This window comes from Herpailurus yagouaroundi, unplaced genomic scaffold, assembly GCF_014898765.1.
Source record: "Herpailurus yagouaroundi ecotype Mexico unplaced genomic scaffold, PumYag 195, whole genome shotgun sequence".
In the NCBI taxonomy this organism is placed as follows: domain Eukaryota; kingdom Metazoa; phylum Chordata; class Mammalia; order Carnivora; family Felidae; genus Herpailurus; species Herpailurus yagouaroundi.
This window is the reverse complement of record NW_024412426.1, coordinates 16,170,924-16,196,864: the sequence shown is the minus strand read 5'-3', so window position 1 is coordinate 16,196,864 and position 25,941 is coordinate 16,170,924. Positions and strand designations below refer to the sequence as shown.

At 45.2% G+C, this 25,941-nt stretch overlaps 1 protein-coding gene across 4 annotated transcripts in view; it reads left to right on the top strand.

Moving 5' to 3' along the window:
- Window positions 1–25,941, top strand: part of BRINP2 (BMP/retinoic acid inducible neural specific 2) — a 127,504-nt gene that overhangs the window by 2,103 nt on the left and 99,460 nt on the right. The window contains exon 1 of one of the 4 annotated variants that reach the window (XM_040446701.1): window positions 4,215–4,989. The exons of 1 other annotated variant lie outside the window; for it this stretch is intronic. The gene's annotated coding sequence lies outside the window, so the exon portion shown is untranslated. Of the gene's footprint in view, window positions 1–4,214; window positions 4,990–25,941 lie in introns of those variants that run through there. 2 more of the 4 variants (XM_040446700.1, XM_040446698.1) reach the window with 2 other exon arrangements.

Here is a 25,941-nt window from a genome sequence, read left to right as displayed (position 1 = left end):
AGAAAAAAAAAAAAAAACAACCTTTGCCACATATTTCCCCGTGGCTACTCTAGTTGATGGATGAGAATAGAGAAAATGAGCCATGTTCAAGGGGTGAAAAGACCTGTTTGGTAGGAGAAAAAGAACAAAAATACTTTATTACAAGTTGTCTTTTGAATCTGATAAGCTGAGAACCATACTCTGAGAACTAACCACTGCAAAAAAGATTTATCAGCTAATGATCCTTTCCAAAACGCATCCTTCTCTTCATTCTCACAAGTACCCTAGGAGGTACTGAGGAAGAGAAAGACCCTGTGATACCTTTTTTCCTACTCTCCCTAGCATAAAAAACACTATTGAACTTAGTTATGCGAAGTTTACCATTGAAAAACTAGAGTAGATGCCAGGAAAACATACTTAGTCATAAAATGGGAGAAATGGCATAAAACTACCAAATCATCTGTTAGTTCAGTCTCTCATTTAACACAGGAGGCACTTGAGGCCAGTGAAATAGGTGATTTGCCCAAGATCAATCTAAGAAGGGGTGGAGCTAAGACCGCAAAGGAGACTTCTTTGCCTAATGCTCTTTCCACAACACAGTTACATTACATTTAGGTGCACCCATGGATTATCATATCACAGTAATTCATTCAGTAAACATTTAGGTACCTACCATATGCTGGGCATTAGGCTAGGCACAGACAGATTCTAGAGGAAAAATACTCCTGCTTTTAAGTAGCATATAGTCTATTACTTTGAAATCTTTTTTTTTTTCTAATTTTCTAAAGTGTCGAGTCACTTTAGAAACCCCATGTGAACCATTTTGGGTTGATTTTCTAATAAGTCAATATCTAGTATTCTTTGCCTATCTATAGTCATTTTTACACGGTTTCCTACTCACATTTACAAGAAAAAGTGTGTAGACTAAATGGTCATTGAAAAAATGAGTATTGAATTGGAAATAGTTGGAAGTTGTTGACTCAAGCCTTTATAGACCTCTTGTCTTTCTCTATGGAAAGATCAGACAGAAGAACTGTACAAATAAATTGAGGTCAGATTTTTTCAGGGCACAGGATTCCTGTAAACATAGATACAATGTCACATGGCCTCCTTTTAGAGAATTAAATACCTAGAGATAGGGGAAAGGTTGAAGTTCACAAAAGCTAGACCATCTGTATCCTGTGATGTTTTACATTTAAATGGAACTGGGAGAAACTTGTAAGCATCTCAATCATTACCTTTGTGTACAGGCAACATGATGTAGTGAAACAACAGGTTGGGATTCAAGTCTAGAGTCTGTAATTTGCTTATTTGGAAGTGAGATTGGGCCATTCTTTTTTTTTTTTTTAATGTTTATTTATTTTTGAGAGGGCGGGGGGGGGGGGCGGGAGGACCAGACAGAGAGGGGGAGACACAGAATCTGAAATAGGCTCCAGGCTTTGAGCTGTCAGCACAGAGCCCTATGTGGGACTCAGACTCTAGAAGGGCAAGATCATGACCTAGGCCAAAGTCCATGCTTAACCACCTGAGCCACCCAGGCACCCTGAGATTGGACCATTCTTACCTTCTGTGTCCCCATCAGTGAAATGGAGTCCACAAGTAATACAAGCCACAGATAAGTGCAAATACTTATATTCACCAAGATGTATTCAATAGCAGGTTCTGTTAATGTCTAATCTATCCCCTCTCCCCTGACAATACACATATGCATTCCATTCCAATCAAATTAAAGCCTGTTTTCCATTTCCAGTCCTCCCATGCCATTTGGTCCAACTGGGATGCACTGCTCTGTGTTCTCCAGGTCGTGTCTCATCTCCACAGACCAGTCTCCAGCCTCATCTACGTAGTGGGTCCTTCTACCACATTCTTGTCTCACATAGCTCGTCACAGAGAGCATTCACATGCGTGTACTCTCCACCTTACAAGGCCGAGGGCCACTTCCTAACATAATGTCTTGCATTGGATATTCCTGTTTGCAAAATAGAAACATACATACCTTTTAGAGTAGTGAGAAGAAAATGAGACTAAATGTATGGAAAGGATCTGACACATTTTAGGCATTTTAGTTAGTGTTCAGTAGTGTGATAGCCTTTGACCTTATTTCTTTATTCAATTATTGCAGATAGAAAGTAAGCTTCAGAATCTCCTTCATGAAATGGTCTCCCTTGTAGTACCCAAGAGCAAAAGAAGTGATTTACACTCTTGGTGTATACCAAGGGTAAATGACTGCATGTGTTCACCAAAAGAAATGTACGTGAACATTCATAGCAGGTTTACTTTTAATAATCAAAAAAAAAAAGGGAATCAAAAAATGTGTCATTAGGAAAATAGATACATGGCTTATAGTCACACAATGGAATACTATACAACAATAGAAAATACACAAGCAGACACACGGATGGGTCTCACAGACATAATGATATGCAAAAGAAATCAGACGCAAAAGTAGGCATACATGTGGATTCTATATTTATGAAATTCAGGAAAACGTAGCCATCAGTCTTTGATGATGGACATTAAAATAGCGATTATCTCTGGCGGTGAGGGGGATTTTGACTGAGAAGTGCAGACAAGCTTCCGGGGTGCTGGAAATGATGTAGGTAGTCATTGTGGATGCATATATAGGCAAAAATTCATCAAACTCTACACTTGTGGAGTTTTTAATGTATATTATACCTCATTAATTTTTTTAACATGGCTTAGAACTCCATACCTACAGTAAGAAGAAGGAAGGTCAAGCCTGTATAATAAGATACAGAGGAGGTGAAAGTGATGGATGGGTGGGGCTAAGGGGGGGGACCATATGAGAAATAGTTCTAATTTTTCCCCATTCATTCAGAACATCTGGCTCCTTGATGCTTTTTAGCTAATCCTGATGTGTACTATTTGGGCATTCATTAAACCTCTGCTTTCTTTTACTTTTTTTCTAGGTTTTTACAAAATAATCTTTGATGTCGCTCTTCATTCAAGGAAGCTAAATCAAAACACTTGTCTCCCTTTCTATGTGTTTTTTTTCTCTCTCCCTATTTTCCCCACCACAAGACTTGGTGTGAACTCCCCAAATTCCTTTGCCAGCTCCAGCCCCTAGCTCTTCTGTTGAATTGGATTTTTCTTTAACAATTACTCTCCCATGCTCTTGCCAAAATTTAGTGGAGTATGTTAGTTAGCTGGACATAAATCAGCTGTGCATCCCCATTAGGACATCAAGAATATATTTCACACTCTTTGATCCAAAGTTAATAATTTTTTTTTCCTTAGTCTTGCCTTTTCTCCCCCCCCCCCCCCAACCCCTCAATTCACAGGCTCAGCAACAGCACCTGCTTCACAGAAACAAGGCTGGTCCTGTTCTGATTTCTTTAGTCTTCCTTTAAAAACCAAATGGAGATCAACAGTCCCTCTTCCTGACACACACTGAAGCAAAAAGAGACACACAGAAGGAGAGCACCAAAGGCAAAACAATTCTCTTTTTTTGGAAGCAGGACATTTTTCCCCTTTAATCTCTTCCCAGAAACCTGAAGTTCTCCTCTTTGCCTTTGTCTTCACAATCCTGGTTTTGGGGACAGAACGTTTCTTGATTTAGCTGTTCAGAGTCTCTCTCTACTCTTCTTACTGAGTTCCTGCTCTTTTTCCCTCCCTCTCTCTCTCACATCTCTGGGTGTGTGTGTGTGTGTGTGTGTGTGTGTGTGTGTGTGTGTGTGTGCGCGCCTGTGCCCGCGCGCACTGTAAGATAAGTATTTCTCACTTGGGGGCTCATTTCTAATTAAGCAATTCAGGACCAAGAGGCTAAAATGCACAAAACAACTGAATAAAACCTCAAATTAGAAGGAAAATGGCTCAAATGGGTCCCTATCTCTAGGAGTCCTAGTTAAGCAAGCAAACAAAATGGTCTGGGACAAATGATTATTGTAACTCAGGAAGATTAGAAGAAAATGTAATTAGCTCCCAGCTTCTTCCTGTTCGGCGGCCTTCTTACACCCTCCAACTCCCCAGCCAGCCGTGAATTTATCCAAGGCTTCGTAACCCACACCAAAAAGTCCCTGCTGCAAAGCCGGGAGGGTTAACAGAGCTGGTACCCCAGCCTGCCAGCTAACCAAAGGAGACAGCCGGTGAGACTCCGAGCCCGCCCCCTGCCCAGCCGCCCAGCCAATGGGCACCTGTGGGGAGTGTGGCGCTGTGTCTCATTGGCCGCCAACCTACGTGCATAAGAAAGAAAGAGAGGGGCTGGCAGGGCAGCATTGTTATCTTAAGACACTCATCTGGTGTCTGAGTCTGCAGGTGACACTGCTTAGGTACGGAGCGCGGAGTCGGAGCAGGGACGCGCCTGGGCTGCAGCCCTGGGATGGAATCCACCTGCCTCGGAAGCTGCTCGCGGCTGCTCCGGCAGCGCCTCCGCTGAGCTCGGAGGCTCCCGTTAACACTTGCCCAGGGACGTGCACCTGCCTTACCGCGCGAGCGCAGGGGCAGGTCTGCAGGCGGCCGGCAGAGCAGAGGAGCCGGAGGAACTGTCTTCGCCCAGGTGCAAGGCAGTGATTTCGGGAGAAGGAGCGGGCGGGTGAGTCTCTTTAGAGTTGGAAGGAAAGCAAGATCTTGGGTTTCTCTTCCGTGGAGGGACGGGGGACTCCCCCAGCTGGGTTTTGCACTTTCCTTCCCTCTTCCACCCGCGTGCGCCCCGGCCTGGCGCTGAAGCCCCACTTCAGACATGCTTTGGGCGACGGGGACCCTCGCTGCTCAGCAGGAAGGCAGCAGGCAAGTGGTGTAACGGCGGCGGCGGCAGCAGCAAAGCGGGGAGCAAGAGAATTATTTGAAAAGAGACATCCGCTCCCTCTCAAACGCTGAGGGGGAGGCATTCGCGTTTCCCCAAATGAGAAAGAGCCACAAGAAATCATGAAGTAAAAACTTTGGAAAGCTGCCACTGGAGATGTTGCACAAAACCCTGGAATCTTTTAGGAGTCTCCTCCCAGTCGGTGGAGGTTTGGGGAGCAGCTGATACAGCTCTTGCAAGGATTCAAGGTAACAGTGCAGGGTTTTGGTAATATTTCTCTCTTCCCTTTTCGTTGTCCTTCCGTGTGTCCCTTGGTAAATGGATCATTTCGCCCTCCTACCACCCTCTTGCCCAGGTGCCTGGCAGTTAGAGGGAATGATCCCACCTCTTAGTTTCTGCCTTGTGGAGCTGAGCAGTGGACTTTGGGGTTTAGCAGGAGATCGCCCTGTTACTGCCTCCCTGGTGTTGCATGGCTGTCACAGGGTTGGGCACTCTGCCTGACCTATATTGCTTTTGCCTGGTTTAAGTCCTCAAAGTTAGCGCAACTCCCATTAGTGTCAGAAAATCCAGTCGGGCTGGATAATTGCAGAAGATGACGGGGACTTTCGCCTGCTCAGCGGCTGCTGGGCTGAACTGTATAGGCTGTTCGCTGTGTTTGGGAAGGGCCCCCAATTGCTGAGGGTGTGATACATGGTACATCTATATTCACATGTTCCTAGAGCAGGAAGGATTCACATGCTCCTAGATCCCGTGGCATGTCGGTTAGCAGCTTCTTTCTCCCAGGCACATGCAGCCAAGAAAAAATTTCTGAAGAGTGCAACCCTGTGGGTTGCAAATAGTCTCCCCAGGGTGGTGGCAGAGCCCCATCGATTGAGTGGAGCCTGGCAGCACGCTGGAGATACGGGCAGAGAGCGGTGCTGTGCTGGGAAGGAGGGGCAGGCTGAGATTATAGAGCGATCCCTGTCCCTGGTTCTGTGATCATCTGGGTCCACAGTCTGGTGCTGCCTATGGTATGTGCGTGTGTTTATGTGTGTGCCTGTGCTCACAGCCGTATGCAGGAGGCAAGCTGCTGCCCAAAGAACCACGCGTGCACAGCTCTGCCTAGGAGAGATGCCTGGAGTGTTCCTTGTTAGTAAGAGCGTGAACTTGGGAGCCGTGGTTCCAGCCCGGAGGAGTTTTCTCCTCACCAAGCAGTCCCTCTGCATGGTACATATTTATCCAGGGTATATAGACCTAAGCCAAATATTAACTAATAATCAAGCTAATGCACTGTAACATGATTGAACAGACCCCTCTGTAAAGAACTGTGTGTGTGTGCTCTTCTTAGCCCTGGGAGCTGGGTGCCCGGAGCAGGAACAAATGTTTTGTTAAAAGGGTAGCAATTGTAACAGGCTATGTGTATGGCTGGATAATCTGGGCCTTATTCAGCAGGAATAATGATATGTCCGTGTAGACCAATCAAGGAGGATAAAAGCTGTATCATAAGTCAAGCATTTCTGCCTCTGTCCTTCTCCAGACATGTGCGTGTGGAGGGGACACTCTTTCTGACCATGTTCTCTAGGATGCATATAATGCCAGTATTAACCGAGCAGCTAAAGTATTTTACAGAATCCCCTGGGGGGCAGTCTGCTGACATCAGGCAACAGCACAGTGATGCTGGAGTTGGTGTGTTTTCCCTCTTGATTTCACACAGTTGTGTGTATGTTGTTTGTTTGAAGCAGGACCCTCCGGAGTTCCCTCTCACTCCCAATAAGTTGCTTTGCAGCACTGGAGACATGACCAAGCAAGGCTGCCACAGTGATCCTGAAATCTTAGCAATATCATAGCTGCTGCTCACTCTGGGGAAGGATGCATGCTTTGCTTCTTTCAGGAGGGATGAGATCTGGTAGGCGCAGAGCATAGATGCTATGAAATGTTTGAGGGAAAGGAAGCAAATGTCAGACCCCGGTCTTCCCTGCTGGGGGCGGGGAGCGGTGGGGACTGGATCCAAAGGGTTTCACAGCTGGGCAGCAGCCATGGAGAAGACAGAATCATCCTTGACTCTTTCTTCTCCCTCCTCTCCAAAAATGGGGCTGGCTTTGTCTCCCAGAATGGAGTGATGTGCACTGCAGTGTGGGCACCAGGAAGGAGGAGAGGAAGGAAGGACTGGGGAGGGTGCTCTACCAGCACTGGGCCAGGCTCAAGGATGGGGGCAGATCATCCTCTGGGCGTTCCCCTCTGGCCCTACTGACAGGTTGTTTACTGAGCAAGGCCAGAGGGCACAGAACATCCCTGCGTCATCAACTCCTTCTGATCGCCTTTCCCAAGGCACAGGCTGGCCACCGGGGAGCACCACATAAGAGATCCCTTCTGAGACGGTGCTCCAGAATCCCTCCCTAGCTCACAAACAAGAGGTAATCTGGAGGGACTTGAGACAGCTGCGTGGGCACTTTCTGCTGACGGGGATGCTTAGTGTCGAGGTTTCCTGGTTAGTGTTTTGTTTTCCCCACTGTGCAGTGTATTTTTGGCGATTCAACTCTTTCTCTTAAATAAGAAGAGCTTGTATCCGTTTCACAGTGGCATCCTTTTCCAATGGGCCGAGAGCATTTCAGGGAGCTCATCTAATTAAGCCTCGCACAGCTGATTGTCTCACTTATCTTTGATGACCCTAAGAAGTGGAGCTTTCCTTCTTGGAAAAGCAAGGGCCGAGAACCTCGGAAGGATGAACTGCTTTACTTGGGGTCCCATGGAATGGGGTCTGGGGCTCAGCCCTCCTGGACCAACCCCAGACTCCCCCGACTTCTCCTAAGGAATGGTTTCATCTCGGTAACTGAGATTTCATTCGATTGCTCTGTGCTTCACAGGAATAGGAAGTGGCAGTGACGTAGGGCTTTGCCTCCAGCCCTGACCTAAGCGCTGCGAGGGATAAAAGTCTTAGAAGACCTTGCCTTGGCCCTCAGTGATCTTACAGTCTAGTTAGGAAAAGAGGCTACATCTGGGAAAAAGATAAACGACAATATACATTCTCAACAGCAGTTCAATACGAGAGATTCATGAGGCTGACCTAATTAATCCATGATTGATTTGTACAGATAACGAGAGCTATCAGTATTCCGAGGAAGGAGAATCTGAGTTGTGCCATGGGGGACGGGGTGGGATTTGCTTAGAGAGGAAGAAATGGAGAAAGGATTCCAGCTGACAGAGCTGACAACTGAGGCATAGTTAGAATGCTGGAAATTTCGAGGCTTGCACGTTTCCTTGGGGTTTACCCTGGGTCATTTCTCCCTTGGGTCCTGGAAATACCATACACCTGAGTTAATTACTTAAAGCATCTATTGGCCTAGAGGAAGCTACTCTCAGACCTTGGATACCTCATTAGGCGTTGAAAATTACCTAGCCTGGGGCGCCTGGGTGGCGCAGTCGGTTAAGCGTCGGACTTCAGCCAGGTCACGATCTCGCGGTCCGGGAGTTCGAGCCCCACGTCGGGCTCTGGGCTGATGGCTCAGAGCCTGGAGCCTGTTTCCGATTCTGTGTCTCCCTTTCTCTCTGCCCCTCCCCCGTTCATGCTCTGTCTCTCTCTGTCCCAAAAATAAATAAACGTTGAAAAAAAATTTAAAAAAAAAATTACCTAGCCTTCCAACCACCCTCAAGTCTAATCATACATGATGAGAAAAATAATGCTCAAGGTCAGGGACCTTATCAACATTGTATCAAAATTTTCGGTTGAAGATATTGGGGAAGAATCAGGCAAATTTCAAGAAAACATGAGAGAAATCTCCTCGTGGTTTAGAAACAGAATCTCCTAAGAGAGTCTCGATTTTCCTCCATTTCCGATTTCCCCACCCAGATGTCCCTATTGGGGCTTAGTTGAAACTGGCAAAATGCCAAAGCCCTTAGGCATTTAGCATTGAGCAGAAGATCTTCAATCTTAAGATTCTTGAGCACACCCATGTGCATAACCTCTTGCCTTCCCTCCTCTTTCCCTTTTAATAAAACATATGCTGTAGCCGTCACAAAGGAGGAGGCCACAGAAAGCAGGAGGGTGGGGCACAGAACCGCCCGCAGCTGTACCGGGTGCTGTGCTGCTCAGCCGAGCAGGAGAGGGAACCAGGCAGGCTGCCAGCCTGGGCAGCTTCAAGGAAGGGCCATGGGCTGCAGACTGCCAGGAGATGGCTGTGACCAGTCAGCCACACAGTTTGCTCCAGCAGCGAGCCTTGTCTCCTAGAGTAAAGGTCAAGGCAAACCATAGGTTCTGCGAGAGAACAACCACACTATTCATTGGTCTCCGCTTGGCTTGAGACATCTATTCACCCTGCATGTCACTTGTTGCTTGGGTGGCCCCATTCCAAGATGGAGGCAGTTCCTAACAGGCACTGAGAGTAGAATGACCTACCTACAGTCACACCATAATTGCCCTCGGGTCAAGAGGAAAATCCCCAGAACTTAGTTTGTGGGATCCCTTAGCCCCAAAGGGGCTGTCTGAGGACAGTCCTAAAGGATGTTTACTTTCTGTTTAAAATCTTCCCTTAGGCCTCCCTGTCGCCTTTGTTTTCTGTGTTCAGTGATCAGGCAGCCAGACAGTGGGTCTGATGCCTTTTTCTTTTCTGTTCGAGAAGTATCCATGCCATGTCGGGGGCCAAGGCAGAGGTCCAGGCCCATGGGTGTGTGGGGAGTGGTTGTGGGGTTAAAGGCTTTTCTCTTTGGAAGTGAAGAGAGGCCACTCAGCTATGCTTCGGACTGGGGGCTGCGGTGGGTAGGGATCATCTGGCCAATGAGAATGCTGGTTGATCTCTTTTGAGATCTTTACTCTGCCATGCAGACAGAGATAAACTTGAGTAACGTCATTACAGCATGGAGTCTTCAACACCCAGTTCTATCATCCCTTTTCCTGGAACCCATGTGGAATGCAGATATGTCTGGAATGCAGGGTTGAGCAAGGGAATGGGCAATTTCACACCTCACAAGACTGAGTTCTAATCTGCGCTGTGCTCCTCATACAGTAGCCATGAGCCACATGTGGCTCTCGAGCACCTGAAATGCGTGCTGTGAGTATAAAGTGCATACTGAATTTTGAAAACACGGTTTAAAAGAAAGAATGCAAAGTGTCTCATCACTAATTTTTAATATTGATTACCTGCTAAGATGCTAATCTTCTAGATAGCTGGGGTTAAGTAAAATTTATTGAGATTAGGTTCACCCCCATTCTTTGTGCTTCTTCATGTGACTACGAGAAGAGTTGAGATTGCGTATGTGGCTCACATCGCATTTCTTTTGGACAGTGCTGGTCCCGGGGCTGTAGAGTAGTGTCAGGTAATGTACACAAAGGACAGAGGCGTGAGATAAGAGGAGCCAGAGACATGAAGAGAAAGGACGTGGAGGGAGCGATGCCCAGCAGCCCAGAGGGCCTCGGGGTGTGTATTTCTGAAATCGAGAGTCGAGGAGGACACACGTGGCTTCCCTTGATTTACATTTGAGGGGCACCTCATTGACTGTGATTCAGCCCACCCAAAGCATTTACAGAGCCCTGCAGCCCTTATCTGACATTCAAACAACTCACAGATGACAGACCTGGTCATTTTATCCTAATGTTTTTGAGTTTCAGCCTGACAGTGCAAATAACCATGGAGATTATCTTGAGGGTTTCACCCCAAAGTGTGAGGACACAGCAGCTGGGACCAGCTAGGCGAGTTTGCTTTTCATATCTCCGTCTTTCTTCTCATCTCTACCACGTTATCATCTTTCCTTGGGAGAATTTTCCTTCAAACCAGATATGTTGCTCGTGTGGTAGGGAGAGAGAAGGGTCACTGCTGTGTGTTCAGTATTCTTTTGTGGACCTATCAGTAAGAAGACTGAGGGGGAAGGCATCATGATTGAATTTTGTTTAATAATTACAGATTTAAACGTTATAATTCACTCATTGTTATCATGGTTTGTTTTTTTTTTTTTTAACATTTTTATTTATTTTTGAGAGACAGCACGAGTGGGAGAGGGACAGAGAGAGAGGGAGACACAGAATCCCAAGCAGGCTCCAGGCTCCGAGCTGTCAGCACAGAGCCCGATGCGGGGCTCGAACCCACGAACTGTGAGATCATGACCCGAGCTGAAGTCGGATGCTCGACCGACTGAGCCACGCGGGCGCCCTTCGTTGTTATTATTTTATTATTTTTAATTGCAGTGTGGTTTGGCGACAACTCGAACTCCACAAATTGCTCAGCATTTTATAGTTTACAAAGCGTTTTCCAAGCTTTCTCTCACCCGATTCTCTGATTTTCCTTTCGAAGTTTTCCACGATCTGTCCCCAAACTACGTTTATTACTTTATTTTCTAATCCTTCTCTTGTATGCGCTTCATTCAGTCTTGCTTAGTCAAACTGGTCTACTAACTGTTCTTCATGGTTAACCATGTAAAGTAGGGCTTATTACCTCTCCGAGCCTCCGTTTCATCATCTAGAAAATAAAAAGTAATAATGCTGCATCTCTCAAAGTGTTGTTCTAAATGTTAGACAGGACAAATTACATAAGGTTCCAAACACAGTTCCAGGAACATGGTTGATGCTCAACACATGTCAACCTCCTTTCCTACCAAAGGTCTTCGCTTTGATATTGCCAAGATTAAAATGTCCAAAGGTGAACTCACTATGTACAAATTTCACACATAAAATGAGTCCCCTCTCTAAATTCCCTGCTTTGGCTAAAGGCTCACCCAAACCCCCAGAGGCATAATTAAGAAATACAGGTTGTCCTGGGTTCTACTTCCTCTCACAAAGCCACCCACATCCAATCAATCCCAGAGGCCTGACAAGGTCTACCTCCTACTGGTTTCTCAAAGCCTCCCTTCCCTCCACCCTCACCCCCCCACTCTTTTGTCAGGCTCTCATTCCTTCTCATTTGGAGTTTGCCAATGCTCTGTCTCCCTGTTTCGTCTCTTAAAGCCTAGCCAGTCCAGTCTCCTCCCTACAACTAGGGCAAACTTTCAAGATGATAAACTTGAGTACGCTTCTCCCCTTATTGTACTCCTCCAATGATCCCCACTATAGTCAGGGTAAGACCCTAAATGTCTTCACATGACAAACAGGAGATACTTCACAAGCCGGCCTAGCAGTCTCCCCATGCCTCTGTCCACGCCCCGCTTAGCACTCCAGCCGCCTGAAACGACAGACAGGACCATTAGGTGTAGCTGTGGTTCTCCTGCAGGACCGTCCCCTGACCTGTCCTGCTTCTCCAGGGTTTCAGACCTTCAAGACTGTGTCAAGATGATCTCTTCCGTGAACACCTCCCTGAGATTCTGAGAAAGAATTAATTCCCTCCTCTTCTGTACTTGTACACATTTCACTCAGCCTGTCTTTTTGTGCTGTACCCACTGCACTATCATGAGTTGTTAATGTGGCCATCTCCTGCACTTAAAGGTACGGTTGGGATTGGCTTTCAAAGACGTATTTCTCAGAAAATATTTATTTAGTATATTATTAGGTATATGTGCACGTATTCTTCTTAGGCACTGGGGATTCCACAGAGAACAACAGACAAAATCTCTGCCAGCAAGTTGCTCACCTTCCAGGGGGAAGATAGGGTAAGAATTGTAATAATGATTATTATTAAGATCGCTGATAATAGCTAACAGTTGAATAGCACTTATGTGTCAGGCATTGCTGAAAGCTTGACATACATTAACTCGTTTACTTCACCTAAGGATCCTATAATTCTCATTTCGATAAGTCCTACATTCCCATTTCATAGATGATGACTTGGAGGCCCAGCGAGGTTAAACAATTCGTCCAAGGTCACACAGTTAGTAAAGGGGGTATTTCGTGTTCTAACCCAGTTTCAATTCTGAACCTATATTGTTTCTTACTATGGTATCCAGAAAAAATAGACATATAAACAAATAAATGAGATCATTTCATGTGTTGGTAATGAAGATTATTAAAATGGAGTATTAGAGTGAGTGAGGTGGTGGTCAGGGAGGGTCTCTTCAAGGAGGGAACATTTTTTATTATTTTTTTAATGTTTATTTTTGAGAGAGAGGGAGACAGAGCATGAGTGGGGGAGGGGCAGAGAGAGAGGGAGACACAGAATCCCAAGCAGGCTCCGAGCTGTCAGCACAGAGCCCGACACGGGGCTCGAACTCACAAACCACGAGATCATGACCTGAGCCGAAGTCGGACGTTCAACCGACTGAGCCACCCAGAGCCCCAAGGAGGGAACACATTTAAATTGAAACCTGATTGTCAATTGAGGAAGGTAGAAATCCCAGGGTGGGGAAGGATCAGGAGAAGAGAAGTTGTATGCTGTTTGTAATCCAGGCTCTAGCTGCTGTGATGTCCACTGCTGGTGGTAGGCACTCAGTCCTGAGTGGTCTTGGGGAGTGACAAATTGTCCAACTGTTCCCCAAACCTCTGCCATCAGTCCACCTGTCCCTTCTGTTCTTTTGGTTTAAAACATATCTCACAAGGCATCTGGTTTGCTGCTCCCCAGAAAGGTAGAAGGTGCAGGGACACACACACACACACACACACACACACACACACACGCACGCACGCATCCCCGCTCTGCTGAACCACTTTATTTCACTTCTCTCCTGTGAATGACGTATCACTCAGAACCTTAGTGAAGTGACAGGCACAGGCACAGCGAAAAGGCTGGAGACAACCCAGAGGCATGAGCAAAAGGGGAAAAGAAAATTATTTTTTAACAAGACGAGAAGTGACTTGGACTGGCGGGAGAAAAGGGAATTGGATCAGGGAGGGGCATGCAGGGTGGGGGGTGCTTTGTTTCCTCACCTGGGTGGTAGTTTGTGTTACAGTTTTTCATATGTGTTTTATGTATATCCACACGTATAGGTATACACACGTATATACACAAACACACATATATATTTATATACAACACACTACATATATACACATATATACATATATATCTTCTCTATGAATATTTCTCATAATAAGGCTAAAAAAATTGGTGGGGCAAGTTCATACCTATTTAATGTACATCCAAAGCCTACTTTATGACAAACATTGTACCAGGCTTGTTTTTACTTATATTGTTGTATTTAATTTTTTTAATTTATTTATTTTGAGAGCGTGAGTGGGGGAAGGACAGAGAGAGAGGGAGAGAGAGAGAATCCCAAGCAGGCTCCTCACTGACAGTGCAGAGCCTGATGCGGGACTTGAACTCACAAACCTGAGCAGAAACCAAGAGACGCTTAGCTGACCGAGCCACCCAGGTGTCCCTAATTTTTATTACCGCCTTTATGAAGTAAATGTCATTCCTGTTTACAGACTGAAAAATAAGGAGGACAAAGAACAGAGGAGTTGCCATTGAGACCCAGGGCTCTTGCCCCCTGCACCATGCCCTCTACCTTTTGCACAGGAAAGCTCCAAGGGTCAGCAAGGTGGGGAGGAAAGGCCCCTGATTTCTGGGTCAGGCAAACTTGGGCCTCAATGTAATCTTGGCCACTCGCTAGCTGTTTGAGCTCAGATACATTTCATAATCCCTCTGAGCTTCAGTATCCCCATCTAGTGCAGTGGAGACAGTAACCCCTTATCTGCACAAGTATCGTGATGATTGAAGAAGATTGAAAAATATCAGCAAAGTGTCTGCTACACAATGGGCACTCAAAAATGGCAGCTACTGTGTTCATGTCCTAAAGTATTAAAGCTCATCAGACTTTGACTTTCGTGGAGAGCAATGATGGCATTTAGCTGCGGTCAGTGGGAGTCAGGTAGTATATGCTGTTAGATGCCAGTGAGTCAGGAACTTCCGGGCAATAGTACCGTATGCCGGGCAGCATGCTAAGTGCTTTCCAGGCATTGTCTCATTTAATCATCCTACACCCCTCTGAGAAGAGTTGTTCTCTTCTGTTTGTAGATGAGGACATTAAAGTTCAGAGAGATTAAAGAGCTAATCCAAGGTCACACCACTTGGAAGTGGCAGAGCCTAGTTTTGAACCCAGGTCTGTCAGGTCCCAGAGCTCATGCTCTTCCACATTGGGCTTTGCAAAGTGATCACGGTCTTAGGTCGTGTCCGGGGGAAAGGGCACATTTGTGGTCAAGGGAAGGGTATCTGTTCCAAGGTCTGGGCTAAATCAGTCAGGAGTGGACTGGAAGCACTGTTAAACCCTTAGGGGATTTGTGGGGCAAGCCAAGAGAGTTACTACATGTTCAAAAATGCTGCCAAGTTTCAAGTGCAATGCCTTACACATCGGGGGTATTTTGTATGTGCGGGCTGAATATTTCAAGTACCTGTGTTTCTGAATACAGGCGTCGTTCCATTTTCAAAAGAGCAGGCAATTTTAAAACAAATAAAATGAATCGAGTCCCTAGGCTTGGAGGAGAAGTTTTCCCTGAATTATGCAAGGACATATTAGCAGTGGTTTTTAACCTTTAAAGAAGGAGACGAGTCTAGTCAAATAAACCCTTACCCAGAACCCCAATAGATGAAGCAGATTAAGAGTAGACTTCCCTGAATGGAGCAGGTCTGGGGACCTGGAGCTCCCCCACCTGTCACCTGTCACTTGTCTTTTCTCATCTGCATGTAGTCCTTGAGGAACCTCCTTGGAACCTAAAGTCTGTTCATGGTACGCTGCAAACCACTGCACTACAGAATTCCTTTAAAAAGCAAGACTTGGCGATTCATGTAAAACAATGGGTGACATATTGAAATTGATTTTAAAATAGGAAACTCTCACCAGCCCCCAAACACCTGTGAATTGACTAATGACTGTTGTTCATTCTTGTTCTGGATTGAAGGTCCATGAGATTCGACGCGTAGAAATAAAATGTCTGCTTTGAGTCAGGCACAGTGCTAGTCACGGTATCACTGGCCGTAAGTTCAGTTTAACAAATCCCTACAAAGTAGATATTACTCCCATTTGGCAGATGAGAAAAAATAAGTACAGAGAGGTTAAGTCAGTTATCCAAGATCTCACAGCTAGTGAGTTGTGGAGTGGGGCTTCAAACTCAAGTCATAGGATAGATTAGAAAGCCAGAGTATAGCCACAAACCTGTAGCCTCTGCGAGCATGGATCAGGAGTGATACTGCCTCTCTCTGTCCACGTTTTTTTGGTTTTGTTTTGGTTTTTTTTTTTTTTTGTCGTCGTTGTTTGGTTTTCTGGTCTTTTGTTTGTGTTTTACTTTTCCCAGTACTCCTCAGTGGTGAGATTTTACAGAAAAACTCTCTCTGGACCCTCTGACCTCCAATGACTCTGCTTTCTAGTGCACTGAGGTCTCCTGGGACCCAGGCCGAGGTCCTCCCTCACAGCCCCTTGCCCTCCTCATCCCTAACCTCAGGGAGGGACTGGCCATCAGGGTCCATCCAGCCTCAGTGGCAAGACCTTGGTGATCAGGAGGCAGCCAGTGTCCTGGGCACCAGGCTGCTGGGCTGAGGAAGTGTGGGGGATTCCTGCTCAGCTGAGGTCTGGTAGCCTGGAGATGGGGCTTACTGGGAGAGTGTGGGGTGGGGTTGTGGAAGGAAGTCCTTGGAATACCCTTAGAGGTATGGAAATGCTTAGGCACTCAGTAAGGAATGCGGGGGCGGTTAATTTCTGCCTCCCCCTCACTGGTGTTCAGCCATTTAGCATGTGCTATAAATAAGCCATCAGGCAGGAGCAGGGGAGATGGGTGAGCAGCCTTCCGGCGGGGAATGGGGTCCTGGGGGCTCCCTGCACGCGCCTCTTTCCCTTTCCGCGATCTTTGTCTTTTGGGATCTGAGCCCTGCGGGATAACGGAGCAAGGGCAACATCCTCCCGAAGCCTCGGGGCACTGGAGACCCCTAGAGGCAAAAGGCTGCATTACAAGCCCCCCGGTTGCAGAGGTGCAGGCAGGGAGCCTTGCCGGGAGCCTGCCGTGGCTAGTAGTACCTTTCTCAAGACCCGTGCCTGGAAGTGCAAACCCGTAATCTCCCAAGGGACAAGGGCGGGTCGGAGGGCGGTTGTGTGTGGGATGGGGTGGGGGTGGTAGCAGCAGTACTGGCGACCCTCCGCCTCCCTGCCCCCACCCATTGTCCCTTCCAATGCCAGTGCCTGCTGCTGCCAGCTTCTTAGCCCCTGCAGCAGCCCCGTCAGCCCTCCCGGCAACTCCCCGCCGCCTCCATCAAAATGATGTCTTTCCCTCAGGGCCTCCACGCCTCTCAGTAACCTGATCAACTCATTTGTCCTGAAGTATTAATGACTAATAATGATGCAATGTGCTGCCCTCTCAATTAACACTCGAGCACTTCTGAAGACAAATTCACATATTTTAACCCACGTAGGAGACTTGTGTTTTTTCCCTTTTGAGGGGAATTTGTAGGCCCCTCAGAGGGAGCCATACAGACAGCTGCCTGTTGAGGACCTATGCTGCATTACTCCTAATCTTCACGATATTGGGGGCGTTATGCCCAAAGAAGGCCTGCTCTCACCCACAGTCCTTAAAAGCAGGGCTTGGTGCTGGTGATGGGCACACACAGGAGACCCTGTCTCTCCTGCCTCCTCTCCCACAGCTAAGTGGGGACTGAGAGAAACCCGAGGCGACAGAATCCACCCTGACGCCCATGTAGCCTTCATTAGGAGAAGTCTGGAATGCAGGAGTTGCCATAGACGGCCTCCGCATGTCTCAGTATTACATCTCTGGGAGTCTGATGGGCTTTCACTCACATGTGAGATGATCTAGGCGTCTAGAGATTCCGGCCCCGGGATGATTCACTTGGGTTCACATGTCTGGCAGGCTTTGCTATGTGTTAGCTATGCACTGTGCCAAGGTAACCACACAAGCCTCAGTTCCCACATCTGTAAAATGGATGCAGTAAAACTCATGTCACAGGATTATTTTGAGTCTGAAATGAAATGATGGAGAATTAGCACTTCCTGTAATGTTCGGTGCATGCAGAGTACTCCGTAAACGACAGCTCTTTTTCCTAACCATCTTGTTTTTGTTTTTACCATTTTTGCCCTATCCCAAACTTTCAGTGCAGGGCAGCATACAAAGGTCCTATTTATTAGTTAAAAGCAGGTGAAGCAGTGCAGCCTCCTAGGTGTGGTCGGTTTGGTAATGAACTAGATTTCTTTCCAGGTGACAGCACTGCATGGAGTTTTTGGGTTTGTCTCGGTCTTTTTTTTTTTTTTTTGCCTCTGCTTGGTTTCTTTAAATGTATCTCACAAATGCAGTGAGCAAAATGGATTTGGCAGTGACTTTAAAAGACTTAATGCATTTTGAAAAGAAAAAAAAAGGCACAACAAAAACTGGTTTGTTTCTGTGATATATGGTTCATGTGATATGACAAAAATCCATTTTTATGCTTAGGAAAATTGGCTAATTTTAAAACAGTTGACACATGCCGTATGCATATAGAGTAATGATAGATTTTGCTCAGGCAAACAACCAAAGAACACAGGGCCGGTGATATCTCTGTTAGGGCTTTAGTCGGTTAAATCCTTATTTGGTGGCAGACCCGTTCCACACAGGAGAGGAGAGTGAAATGACAAATGGACTCCTTGTGGCCTCAGGTGCTAGAGTCAGATATTTTATCATAAAGATTCCAACCACCAAGCTTGGAACACACGCTGTGTTTTCATGAAGCAAGCAAGAGCGGACAGACTTAGGAACCTACCTGAAGAGCAAGCTGTATGTGCAAGAAGGTGAAGAGTTTTTAAAGATATTATCTGGACAAAACAGGGAGAATAGTGCAAGGGACACTGAATTGTTCAGCCACCCTGATCTGGTGAAATTTGCCTGGTCATTTCTCCTGCTGGACCCACGGATGCTTTTCGGACTCCTGATAGCAGCCTTTAGCACCCTCTGGTCACACTAAAAGGGGACGCCCACATAGTCCCCGTTATTGCCATTTAGGACAATGAGATCACATATGAAAATACGATACTACAGAAGTTGCATGTGAACTAGAAAGTGATCATGAAAAGTTTAAGATGGAGACAAGCTCTCTATTAGCTTGATGTCCCTCCCGTAGATTCCTCCACTTTTGGCTCCTAGTGTAGGTCAGCCAGGGACCCATCTCCATCACGGCTAATGACATGCTTTCTATTTGACTCAAAAAAAGCCTTTGGCTTTTTGTTTTTATTTTATTTTATTTTATTTTATTTTATTTTATTTTATTTCATTTTATTATTTATTTCAAGGCAATATTTAATTAGTGACTGCAGAGGAAAAAAGCTGAACAGCTTAGAGAAGGTTTATGGTTCAGGTCTGCAACTCTCAGCAATTTGACATTCTAATCCTGTTATTTCTCACCTTAAACTGAACAGAGTCAGCAGGGTTGGGTTTTTTTTTTTTCCCCTCTTCCCATAATTCATCTAGCTATTAGGTTCCCCTCCCCTACTTCCTACGTTCCTCCTTTGCTTTATCTGACTTCTTTGTCCTGTTTTTTACCGCAGTTCTTTCTGGATATCAAAACCAAAACAAACAAAAAGACCAAAACAGTATCTTGGTGGTTGATTGGTGACTGAACCACTTAGAAGAGAAATTAATTCTTCTACTCCCTACTTTGATTCCCAGAATGAGCCTCCTGTATCCCACGTGAACTTGACCACTCAGGTGACTGCAGCTGAGAAACTGAGCAGTGTCCCTCGTTCTCTTCTTAGGTGTAGACTGTAAACATTTTGTAGCCAGGATCTGAGCCTTCTATCTAGCACAGGGAAATTTTTTTAATGTGTATTCAATTAAACAACCTCACCATCTACCCCCACAGCATCCACTTTTCATTAAATAAAATACAGGCTTCTGGGAGGTTAACAAGTATCCTTCCTGTTGCGAAAAATTTCGTATTCAGGATTTCAAATGTATAGAATTCCAAAATCAGGAAAGTGTTTTCTTTAATGCGGTGGTTCTCAAAATTTAATGTGCACCTGGGGAGCTTGTTAAAATGCAGAATCTTCAGTTCCTCCTTCGGAGAGTCTGATTCTATAGGTCTTGTATAAAATTCAGAAGACTGTGTTTTAATAAGCAGATGATCTAAAGACCACCCTTTGAGAAACACCATTTTAAGGCAAACCGAATAAAATGTCACCCAGTTCAGTTTGGCCGAACATTAGTGTCCCTTAAGCAGTTAATGGGTGTCATGAAGGAAATAAGGTCTGTGCTTGGAAGAGGTGGGGTCATGGTTCTCTTCTTCCCACCTGCCCTCTCCTATACCATTGGAGGTTTATAATTCACTTAGCAGGCTAGAGGTTCTGAAATGTTTTGCAATAAAGAAACATACACTTTCACTTTATTTAGACAAATATTTCCAATATGTCTTGACCTTGACATTTTTAATCATTTAACTTTATGGCGAAAAACCTATGCAGTTTGGGTGAATTCCATACGGAAACCATTGTCATGGGGGGATGGGCAGCATCTACTGGACAAGGGAGATACACTATTATCAGATTTCCCAAGGAGAGAATGTGTGACATTCGTGTAGCATCACATTAGTGGGGGAACCATGGACCGTGGGAAGATCTTATCGTCCAGAGAAGTGTTGGTTATAATAGCCGTCATTGGTTAAGCATTTAGTATTCACCAGGTACTGTTCTGCATTTTTGAATATGTATTACCTTATTTACTTCTTAAAATAACCCTATGAGTCAGGCGCTTTATCCCCATTTCACTGAGGATGAAACTGAGACACTGAGAGGCTACTATTTGCTTAAGATCACAGAGTTTGAAAATAGTTGACTAGGATCTGAACCCAGGCAGTGAGCCTCAAGAGCCTGTCCTGTTATCTGCTCTATCAGACAGCCTGTCCTGCAGTAGCGAAGGTTCTGGGAATTTCTGCCAGGGAGGAATGACAGCTCCAGCTACCTCTCAGTGCCTCAGGATTCTCTTCCTGCGTGAGGGCCTGGGATCATTGCCCCTTATTCATCAGAGAATTTATTATAATGACCGCCTGAACCTCTGAAAGATTTTGCTGTACTTAAACACAAAATATGCTTAGCAAAACAACCTGACAAGGATGATTCATGGAGAGCAATTAGGTGCAGAATCCTGTGCCTACCAAATAACGGACTGGGCTGAAGATCTGGCCATCCTGCTGACACCTTCATACGAAATGCAATCGCCTGGTCCTTGTCAGGCTAGCCTGGGCTCAACCCCTTCATGTACCTGACCATTGAAGGAGTCCCTGAAGGGGCAAGCTGGGCTGGGTGACACAGTTCCAATTTACTTCACCTCTTTGGCCCTCGGCTTCCTAGTCTTAATTCAAAAAGAGGAGGGAGACTAATGAGGCCTGCATTGTGGCAAGGCATAAATCGATATGTAGGTACATATATGTGTACGTATGTAGGACGAGTAGAGCTTTCCTGTCAGTTCCTTCAAAGGTGTTAATGAGGAGATAACAGGAGGTCAAAGTCATGGTCCTGGGGAGTGAGAGGGAATTGAGAAAGAAACATCTTGGCTCCCAGATCCTGGATCTCTTCCAAAATGCAGGTGGGATGTGGGTCACTGGAACTTACAATCCAGCCAGGAGTTTTTGGTTACTTTAATTTCCTTCTTTGTAAAAATGTGAATAATACTAGTTATAGACATATCCCACTGGGGAACTTGGACTCTCCTTTATTAATGAAAGCTGGAGAAGTGTCACAGGATAACGACAGAGAATTTCCCAACCCGATTTCCAAAGAACTAACACTTGCCAAACATCCTTTTAGACACTCTACAAATTGTAGACTATTCAGTTGCCCCCTTTAAGATCAGGAAGCTGAAATTTAGGCAGGTTTGTTATCAAGAGTCAGATACTCAACCGACTGAGCCACCCAGGCTTTTTGTGCATCCAGGCTGCTGACCTGCCATCAGGCACCAGCCCCAGGAGCCCATCAAAAGAGCGGGTCTTCCAAGGTCTCTCCTTCTGAACTTACTCCTATGGATCCTGAAGCCCCTTGGCAGTTAATGAGCTTAGTGGACAATCCCTTCCTCCCAAACTGAGCACATACACTCACCAAAATAAGTCTTCTCAAAATAATTTTCCTTTGGATCAGGTCTCAGACGTGCCGAGCACAGGATCAGGACCAGAGCAGGGACTGAGCATTTCAATCCTGCGGGCTTCACGTGAAGCCTGGATAATCAACCGTGAGGAGCAGGAGGAGGAGGAGGACGAGGAGTGTGGGGGTTAGTTTAACTAAACCAGACCTTGTGAGGGCTTTTCTAAGCACTCCCATGTGGAGAGCCCCACTCTTCTCAGAGGAATACAAATTCTATTCCTTTTATTTGATCATATAGCAAGTGCTTAAGATCACAAACTCTTGGAAGGCTGGGTGTAGATTTATCATTATTGGTTGAAGCTGAGTGGCTGTGGGGGTACAGAGGGGTTCATAACATTCTTTCCACTTTCGTATACGTTTGGGAAAGTTCCATAATTAAAAGAATAAGATAAATCATGAATTTGGAGAGAGAGAGAGAGAGAGGGAGGGAGGGAGGGAGAGGGAGAGACTTGAACAGAAATTCCACACAAACACTTTCTTGCTGCGTTATCTGGGACCAATGATTTACATTTTCTGAGCCTTTGTTTTCTTACTAATACAATGGAGATAATATCTGTCTAAAAGGATTATTGTTGAAAAATAAATGAAATAGTGAAATAATGAACTTAGCACAGCGACAGGCCCATAAAAATTGCTCGATGAATAACTATCTTTGTGGCTGCATTATTTTTTATCTTTGTTGTCAGTATCATTTTGTGAGTTCCTTACAGCAGTTACTGTACCTTCTTGAGGTTCGTATTCATCCTATCTAGTTCAATTCCAAGCTCATATAACAAGAGCAACGAATATTTATTGAGCTTCTCCAAGGTGCCAGGCATTTTCTAGGAGCCAGAGATAGAGCAGTGAACAAAATAGACAGAAAATAATATCCCAGCCCTTATGGAGCTTATATTTTTGTGGGAGGAGACGAAATAAGCAAGAGTCATTATGAATAAGTGAGTGGTATTTTTTGCTAGAAGATAGTAAGTGCTGTGAGAAAAAAAATAGAGCAGGGGAGATTGGAACAGTCGAGGAGGGTTGCACAATTACATGGGATAGTTAGGGCAAGACCCAATGACAAGATAACATTTGAGCAAAGTCCACAAGAAGGTGGGAAAGTGGTTATGTGGTTATCGTGAGAATTTTCCCCACAGTGGGAAATTAATATATTTTGTTTAATAGCTCCTTGAGACCTATTTAACTCTTTTTTGAAAATATTTATTTATTTATTTTTGAGAGAGACTGAGAGAGCACGAATGGGGCAGGAACAGAGAGATGGGGAGAGAATCCCAAGCAGGCTCTGTGCTATGTCAGCACAGAGCCCAACAGGGGGCTCGAACTCATGAACCATGAGATCATGACCTGAGCCAAAATCAAGAGTCAGATGCTCAACTGACGGAGTCACCCAGGTGCACTGAAACCTATTTAACTGTTATATCACCTCTTAACTTCCACGCTATGCATGCTTTATCCCATGGTAGGCTCCCTAAGAGCTTAGAGAATGTACCGTAGTTTACATTTATGCTTAATCCCAGAGCTCTATAGGATAAGAACTCAGTAACTGTTTATGGAAAATAAACTCACACCTATCTTTGCTGAGAGTTCTTTTTTGGAAAAGCAGAAACTGCATTGTATACGTTTGCAAGAGAACTCACCCTCTTTACACATACCTTTATAAGACGTCCTTTTCTAAGTTTTATTAATGTGATGCTTTCAATTAAGCTAACTCAGGACACAGCACCAATTAATTATAGGGAAATCTGTAGCTCGGAAGAATTTGGGGGAGGTGAAAAAGGCGGACACAGGACACAGGACAGACACAACTGATGTCTTTAGTGCAGTCCTAACTGGGACAAAACGTTTTAAGAGTCTTAATGCAAATTAAGAATTGCAGTTATACATTATGTGACCTTAATTGAAAGCAATAGGCCCCAGTTAGATTTGATTCCACAAATCCAAACAAATGACCAAAGGCTGCTATTAAGGAAGCTGAAAAAAAGGTACCTGAAAAAAGTAATTTTCTTATGATGTAGTCAGCAAGATTTCCTGCCATGGAGTTCTCTCACAAGGTCCATTTGGTAATCATGTTCTTTAGTAACCACACCTCCCAGAACAGGATCCAAGACCGCTCAGCCTCTGGTCAAGCACCTGTCCACAGTGCATGGTGTTGAGAGACGGCAGAATGATTCATTTGGTTGCTCCTGATGTCTTCCAGAGAAGAACCACAGCCAACAATGGTAAATTACCTTCTGGATGGTAAATTACCTGCAGGCTTGTTGAAGATCCAACAGACAAAGACACTGATCTCTCCTCCTTTACACAGACCTGCCCTGTCTGGTGCTGAAGAATCTGGACTTTTTTTTCTTCAAGTAACTTTATCAGTATAAATGCTTCTCAAATTGGGACCTACACAGCACAGATCATTATTTTCAACAGAGGCCTCTACATTGTGATGTTTTGTCCTCATAGAGCCTGACGGAGTAACAATACATTGTGTAACTGCCAGTCTCCAGAGAGACCCTCACAAAAGCAGGTTGTCTGTCTCCTGTCTCCTAAGGCAATCTCATGAATAAACCATCTTAATGTTAAGTCATGTGCATAAATAACCTAAGCCAGGCTTGTGAGAGAAAACAAAAAGAGAGTATGTGGGACACTGATCACTCACCATCAGTGTTCTCTCAGCCAGGATTCGGGAGGGTTCCTTGAAGCTTGGTAACAGGTGGTTTACCCGTAAGTTTCAACTGAACAGAAATTCCATTCCATTTTAATGTCCCCTTTCTGGAACTCAGCTGACAATGAATAGGACTGATACAATTCTAAGCTTCCTCAGAATGTTCCCATCTTCTCCTCTGTGAGGCTGACTCCAAGCTAGAATGACTAGGGAAAGTTTCCTTTGGACATGAATATGGATCTTTAACTGCTTGGCAGGTGGGGGAACAAGTCACAGGTCTTTTGAATCCATCCATTGAAAGACTACAGAAACACCATGGAGAGGAGTTTACTTCTCTCATTTCTGATTGTATCTCCTCACTCACTTTTTCTCCCTAGACTGGAGTTATGTGGCATTTAAAATAATGTCCTTTTAAGTCTATTTACCCATCTGTCTCCTAGATCAGTCTCTATCCCTCAATCTTCTCTACCACATGTATTTCAAATTCAAGTTTAGCTCTTTCTGCTTATGTCACACTTCTCTCCAATCTTTTTCCCTTGTTCTTTGTCAGCCAGCAAAAATCTCTCTCTTCCCATCTCCAGAACAGCCTACACACCATCTGTCGAGGTTGGCAGGCTCCTGTTCTCTCCTCTTTCTTCCCCTAGTGGGAGTTAGTCAGGAAAAGCATGTGGATCCCCTTTGAAGCAGCTATAGGCAGACCAGACCATCTGATGGTTCCTCCTTCACTAATGAACTACAGTTTCATGGGCTAGGAAGTGAGCTTTGGGGGACCAGTCTGTCTGCTTGGACCCAGGGTGTGGTTAGAACAGACTCTAGGGTCAGATGGCTTGGTTTCAGTTCTGGGCTCTACTAGTGATGTGATCATGAGTGAGTCACTTAACAGAGCCAAGCTGCTTCATATAGAAAATGTTGTCGACCATTGTGTCTCTCACAGGGCTGTGGTGAAGATTAAGTGAGGTGATTCAGAGTTTAACACAGTTGCTTGGCCCATGAATGTTATGATATCATCCCAAGCCAATGAGCAAAAGCCCAACGTTTCACTCAACAGTCCGGAGAAGATCCAACATCTTAATATGGCAGAGGGTCCCGGTGGTGTTGTTATGTGTCCAGAGAGCATTATCCCTTTAGGAGAGTATAATATTTCCATTTGCTTCTTTGCCACAGAGCACTAGTTTACTAATCCAGAGTCTTACCGCTAAAGAGTCCTATCAGAACTTGTGTCCTAATTGAACGAGTAGTAATTTGCACATAGAGCATTTCTGGGCTGAATTTCAAAGAGCAGCCAAGGCTTATGTCAGGAAGGCTTTCTAACAGCAACCACTGTTACCCCGACCTTTTCCTCCAGGAAATGCATTGCTTAAGACATTTGAAGTGAAAGTGGATAAAACTCTGGAGAGTATGAGGATGGGAACAAAGTACAGTAGCCCTTGGGGATGTAGGACTTAATGGTCTGGCAGGTCCCTTTCCAAAGCTGGTTCACTTGATTCATGTGTCTTTCACCTATAATGTATACAGAAGAAACCTAGATTAGAAACACAAAACATTTTCAGTTGTCCAGCTGCATATTTTGTAACTAGAAATTTATAGTGAATAGCCCTTGTGAAGATCAGATCTATTTTCT